Here is a 7,039-nt window from a genome sequence, read left to right as displayed (position 1 = left end):
CACCATATCAGGCTTACTTGTTTAAAACTACGCAAACCAACATCACGAAAGTTTAAGTTACAAGGAGCTTGTGTGTTGATTAAATTAAAATTCTCATCTATGCAATTTATGGAAACAACAGGTATCAGCATAAAAATGTAACCTTGCAGATTCAAAATTGAGTAAAAAAGTACTTTAACAATTAGATTATATTAGTATTCAAAAATAGGAAGGGGAGTATTTATTCTGCTGCCTTGTTGGCACAGGGAAACCCCCAAAATTACAAAGGTAGATGAATTTCACACTGCACTAAAAAATTTATAGTAAGTACTCCTTCTACACATTAATATTGATGTTAGACATTTTCATCTTCAAAGCTGGGAAATAGAAGTAATTTTTGAAGTACTCGTATTTTTTCAAAAACTGATTTCTATTTTCCAACGTTTAAGAGGAAAATGTTTTAACTTCAATATTAATGTGTAGAAGGCGTACTTACTATAAATTGTCCAGTGCAGTGTCAGAGTAATCTACCTTTCTAGTTCCAGGAAACCTTCCCTGTGCCAGCAAGGCAGCAGAATAAGTACTTTTTTCTCATTTTTGAATACTAATAAAATCTCATTTTTGAGTACTTTTTTACTCATTTTTTTAAAAAAACCCTTCTCATTTTTGAGAAGAGTTTTTCTTAAATTTGAGAGGAAATATTCTCAATTTTTGAGAACGTGTGTTTCTCAATTTTGCGGCTATCTGAGCATTTCGAATACTTTTCTACTCACTTTTGAGTATACATGTTCTCAATTGTGAAGAGAGCATTACTAGTTTTTGAACAAAGAGTTTCTCAATGTTGATTACATTCATCTCCTTTTACGGTTAACTTTCTCATTTTTGAGAAAATATGTTCTCGTTATTTTTGAGAAATAGCAGTTTCTCATTTTATTTAAGAATATTTTATCTCGCTTTTAAGAGAATTTTTACTCAAAAGTGAGTAAAATTTACTCAAATTTGAGTACATATTGTTCTTATGTTTTGAACACCCACACTTTCTCACTTTTGAGAACAATGTATTCGGAGCTATTCTGAGAACACAATGTTCTCAAATTTGAGTCAATTTTACTCATTTTTAAGTAAGTATTTTTAACAGTGTGTACGGATACCAAAGCAGAAGATATATATATATATATATATATATATATATATATATATATATAGGGTGCGTCAAAAATGAATACACACTTCGAACCGTCATAGAAAATTTATTCCGTTCTACAAGGTTCAATTGCTGGAAATGGAAAGCTTAAAGTCCAATTTGAAGCACAAATGAACTTTTTCACGGAAATGTGATTACTGTTCAAAATGGCAGCCTTCAGCATCAATACCTTTCTGAGTACGAGTCACCACTGATTCCGTACAGTGGGATTTCTGCGCACACTACTTGGCTCTTATTCCAAAGTGTGTCTAAGTTACGTGGTTTACGTTTGTGCACCTCATTTTTGAACCGCAGCAACATTCTCAAACTTCCAGTACCACTTAACTACCTGCTTCCGCGCTTTAAAGTTCAAACATACGTCCGCCATCTTGCACTTACTTCCTTGCCACTAACTGGGTTGAGTAGCTAGAGCGACAATTCTGCTGCCACCTATTGAAGAAAGATAACATTACTTTCTCCCGGAAATTCAACCTTGTTGCATGGGAAATACGGTTTTTATGACGGTTCAAAGTATGTATATATTTTTCTGACGCACCCTGTATATAAACTATAACAACATTTAGATTTCATTAATAAATAAGTGCAGGTCAAGTTTAGGCACACCATTCGAAATAATTATTAAAAAATTAAATTCTTTAACTAATTTCCTACCTATTGTCCTCCAAAACAATTGCCCTAATCCACATGATAATATCAAACTTAGCTTAGATGAAATTTAAGGGAGCCACCAGAAGTAACCAGAGATGGAGTGGGTCGTGGGTCAAGATTTGTGAGTGGGTAAGTGGGTCGTAGATTAACGGGACGTGGCACTGCGACCCACCACCCACCGTAGCCCACTGACCCACCACGACACACTCTGATCCATTGACCCACAGTACTCAGAGCATTGTAGACATTATCATCTGAACACTGGTGAATTTGTCTACACCTGTTTTACTTTCAAGCAGGGGTAAAAGTGATGGGGAACGCGGAACGACGTCGTTACCACCTTCCAAAAAATATATATAGCGTCACTTAGAAAATTACAATGGGAAAGGTAGGTACAGGAGACGGTCTGACGTATGCGTCTCCCTACCTTTTCAGACTCACTTATATCCCTGCTTTCAAGGCCTTCATTTTTCTTTATTTATTTATTTATTTATTTATTTATTTCTATTTACTTACCTGAGATGAGTATATCTAAGTGAAAAAAGAACTTCAGGCAATTTTGGATATTGATATTTATAATTCTAATAATAGCAATAGGACTTACTACTTAGCTTTCTAGACAAAATCGAATTTTAGTGTTTTTTTTTCCCCTGTACGTTGACCTATTTTCAAATTGCATCCTATTTTCCACTGATAAGTTTCTGTAATACAACATAAAAATAATTATATACGATAATTAAATTGAAATTCATCGTAATATGGCCCACGATAAACACTTTATATTTTTATATTGTAAAGGTCAGATCCAACGGTATTGTAAACACTGTGGAGCTTGATAGATTCACCGTAGAAATTCAAACTCAGGCGCTGGGTCATGGTGAGTGGTGGGTCTGAGTGGGTGGTGGATCAGAGTGGGTCACGGTGTGTCCTGGGTCCGAGTGGGTCACGGTGGATCGTGGATGACGATGGGCAGTTGGTTACTCCATCTCTGAAACATTTTTTAAAAAATGCATTTTTTTTTCAATTTTCGTACAAATATACTGTCCGGATACATGCTAAAAATGACAATGCAAGAGACATTAACCAACCTTAGCTAGGTAGCCACTAAAAAGCACTGAAGGTCAGAGAAGTCAGTAATACAGGATGTGTCCTCAAGGAGTAGGTGAGAAAGCGGTGGTGAGTATGCCCGTGAGGAAAAGTTGTGACAACACGTGGGTTTTAGCAATGATAGGAGTTCTTACAGCATTTGTAATGGTTTCACACAGTAACGCTACATTTGTAAATATATAATTCACTTTTGTACACTGTGCAGAAATATTCCACAAGCAGAAAATAATATCTACTACATTCATCTTTATATGCATTCACTTATTTTAACCGCTGTAAAGCATCTATAATGATATTACACTTGTAATTCTTCACTTGTAAACATAAAATACAGTTGTATTACTTACTATTTAATTCTACAGCCTACATAAGTTAGTTCTTTATAACATGTCTTTGCATGCGAAGTATTGAATTTAACCTGTAAATTTTACAAAATATGGTATGCCTTAATTTGACCAGGGGCAGTAGATGCTTGTTTTAATTCAGTTCTATAATTGAATTGCAGTATATTGAAAAAATGTCCAAAGATGATATATAGGTCTACATTGAGCTGAACAAGATGACTTCTTTTTTTAGTTTAACGTACCACAATTATGCACCGAGGCTAAAAAGTAGTAGTGATGATTAGATGGACGATAATGGTGGAATAATTAAAGTGGGAAGAAACAGAACCTTGAAAGAATCCGGTACACCGTGTTTGTCCACCTCAAAGCCCGCTTGGCTGGAGTTGGGATCGAACAATAAGAAGATGTATGTGAAGGTAAAATCCGCAAATGCGTCGTTTCTGAGCAAATCGACAGGAACGAATCTTTATAACGCTACAAAATATGCCTTTACTGTTGAACAATAACAGGCTCAATAACATGCCATCTATTAAAGTTATTAATGTAATAACACGCCCTGGAAGTATTATATCTCATATATCATCACAACCCGCATCACTATATTGAAACCGGAAGTGGTTGATTTTAGTAGTACTTCTGGTATCAGATATTCACAGAGAAAATCTGTAAAAGATGTCGAGAAGTATTTATTTGTTTATTTGTTTATTTATTTATCTCTACGTAAGAAAAAAGTAAGGATTAGCTAGTAATGGCCTTTTGTTGTGGATTCAGCGTCCAAGGAATAGGTTCTATCTTTGATCTTGTTGATCTATTGCAACCAGTAGTTTCAGATGTACTACTTCGAGTTTGAATATTGAATGCGCATAGCTTGGAAATATTAGTTTCACTCTGTAACAATATTCATTTGTTTAACTTGGGTATTGGTATTGGCTGATAACTCGTGTAATACATGCCACCAGGTTGACACTCTTAGTCATAGATTAGAAAATTGTAGCAATGTAACAGATATTTGGCAGAAGATGTGTTCATTTTTAAGCAAAATATTTCGCTTTCACCCTTTGTCCTTCAGTGCCACCAATTTAATCCTTAATCCTGATGTTTACTGTTATCCTACTATTAAAGCAATGCTGTTATTTGGTTCGTCGTTCAAACAATGATGTTTTATCCAAGCCCGGTCTTTACCATTCCGACATTTACCTTGCATATCTCACACATTCCGTAACAGTCTATCACTTGTTCATAAACGCAAATGTTTTGCATTTTTTAAAGTTATTTTAACTTGATCATGATAGTTGTCCTTGTTTCAGTGAGCTTTTTAAAAAAAGGTTTTTATTCCCTTATTTTCGCATGTATGCAATACTTTGTCTGCTTCTAACCCTGTGTTAATTAGCTTATAAAGAGAAGCTAAAGATATTGACTCCGTGGTAAAGTGCATGGGCAAGTTTTTATTGGCAATTTCATTCAATAAATCGATTCATAGGAAACTGAGTCCTCCGAACAGTTCGTTTAATATCACCAGGAACTAGATTCTCACGAATCGAAGCGGTTAGAAATCACAGTGGTTCAGATTGTAATGTTTCTAAATTATAATAAACATTGCCAGATTCAAATGCTGACAAATTTAGAACCATGCTAACTTCCCATCATGGGTGCCCGAAGGGGAGGGCAGGGTGGGGTCTGGGCCCAATCCTGGCTCACGAAACTGTATATGTAATATAGCAAACCACGTATACAATCCCAGAAATACCAGTCGTAATATAGGAACCATAGAGATGGGTCCCTGCCTAGAAAAATTTCTTCTAGCACCCCTGCTTCCCATCTTACCATACTTCTAAATTTATCAAGACTTAAAATATGCAATGTATAAAATAGTAACAGAAAAAAACTACAGCAATAAGCATCGTATTTTCAGACTGCTACAAAGGGAACAAACGAACGATATGAATGAGGGAGCGTAAGCCCCCCGTAATTCCCCTATTATTACAATCTAAAAAAATCAAAACTAATGTAGTCTGCAAACTGCACAAACTATATATTTGAAAGAAAACAAGTCCTCGACCCAAATCTACTAAATATTTTACAATTAAGGAAAAATTAGAAATAAATACCTGGGATTTTAAATTGGTGAATATAGTTCTGCAGCATGCTTCATGAATAAAATCTATTTTCCTCCAATGCTACAACCACAACAAATATCATTATAGCATACAAAGTTCACTTTCAGCTGATCAAGTCGTAGGCCTACTGTTCATAATAACTTAGCCTATACCTTTTTGCACACACATTGCAGTTTCTAATACCCGACACTAAAACAGAACTTGTAACTATTAACATCACTGTCACGTACTAATGTTGATAAGCGATATAAATTTAAATCTCCCATTTATTCTTCGTCAAAAGGAACTTTCAACCCATTAAACTTGTGCCACTGTAACACAGTTCAAACAAACACGCGAGCGATGTACCCTTGAATAAACCACACGAACAAACCACTAACGAAGATGACGTCAAATCATATCCATACTTTCCCGCTCAAACAAAAAAGCATCAACAGTACGACACCACGCCCCATGTGACTCGATACCAGTAATGAACCTACAGGTACCGGAACAAAAAGAACAAATCACTGAATGAAGAATTGAAGAATCGCATAAAATGAATGAAATGACTTAAATAAAAACTTGCCAAGCGTACGGTCGTGAGTTTGATTCCGTTTGGATCAAACATTTCAGTTGTATATATATGCCAAGAAAAAACTTATAGTGGGTGAATGAGATTGGTTAACAATAACCAATGCATTTTCTCCCTGACTTCTGTTTGTACTCTTTCTATTTTGTAATGCTTTGTACATGCGAGGCACGCGCAGCGCGTTTGTAAAAGCTCAGCAGAAGGATGGGTTTAAGGTCGCAAATGCCGGAAACTGGTTCAGAGAAAGAGAATCTCTACTTCAAATCTGTTCTAGTCACATCTCTTGGAACTCATAACCGATCACTTGAGATGGCAATGGCAGTGAGTAGCATAGATTTATGAGTCCGAGTCCGTAGATACAAATAGAGTCGAAGAGCATGGTTGGATATCACAACCAAGTCAATGAATGGGTTCCAAACGGAGCCGTCACAAGCTTAGTTGAATCATAGGATGAAATAGTCGAAAGCGATAAGCAGTGTCTAGTTGTTTTGGACGTTGACACTGAAACAACTTCAAATACGATATCAGGGTTTACATATTCGGAAATTAGCGTGCCTGACTGTACTCTCCATATCCACTTTTCCTGAGGATTCTGTCGGTCACCGGAAATATGCGCCCTACAAATAAACAATCTATGCTTCTGGGCCGGTTCTCGTCGTTTCTTTCGAGAATCATGCTGGATCTCTACGATTTCATGGGTAGTGTGTGGCATAGAATTACGCAGCAGAGTCAGGAGATAAGGATAGATCGAAAGATCTCAACCGGAGAGAAGATCTCTCCCCTATGGCGCACAGTGGCCTGAGAAGTTACAAAGAAAGGCGAGGAGCGTAGATAGGTTTTTCGACTTTTGTTTGAACACACCTCACTTTGCGATACTGGGACCAACGTATTCGTGACCTATACAGCATTCTCTACATACTCATATCGACCGTGGTACTCACCGGTCACGAAAGTAGGGAGTCATTGGTGATATCATTTCTGATTCCAACTTTGTACATTATAAATTGTCCGAATCTATTGTATCCAGAATACATGTTGCTAAATGAAATAAATTGTTTTAAGCAAAATT

General features: G+C 36.2%; 1 protein-coding gene and 1 long non-coding RNA gene across 2 annotated transcripts in view; one reads left to right on the top strand and one right to left on the bottom strand.

Moving 5' to 3' along the window:
• LOC145662928 (uncharacterized) overlaps window positions 1-5,726 on the bottom strand; it is a 210,283-nt gene extending 204,557 nt beyond the window's left edge. The window contains exon 1 of the mRNA XM_081728951.1: window positions 5,391-5,726. The gene's annotated coding sequence lies outside the window, so the exon portion shown is untranslated. The remainder of the gene's footprint in view (window positions 1-5,390) is intronic.
• The window catches only part of LOC145662931 (uncharacterized), a 169,185-nt gene that overhangs the window by 23,251 nt on the left and 138,895 nt on the right, over window positions 1-7,039 (top strand). The gene's annotated exons all lie outside the window — the stretch shown is intronic.

The sequence above is a fragment of the Thermobia domestica genome, chromosome 10 (genome assembly GCF_964235325.1).
Source record: "Thermobia domestica chromosome 10, izTheDome1.hap1.1, whole genome shotgun sequence".
Lineage (NCBI taxonomy): Eukaryota > Metazoa > Arthropoda > Insecta > Zygentoma > Lepismatidae > Thermobia > Thermobia domestica.
This window is presented reverse-complemented; position numbering and strand designations above follow the sequence as displayed.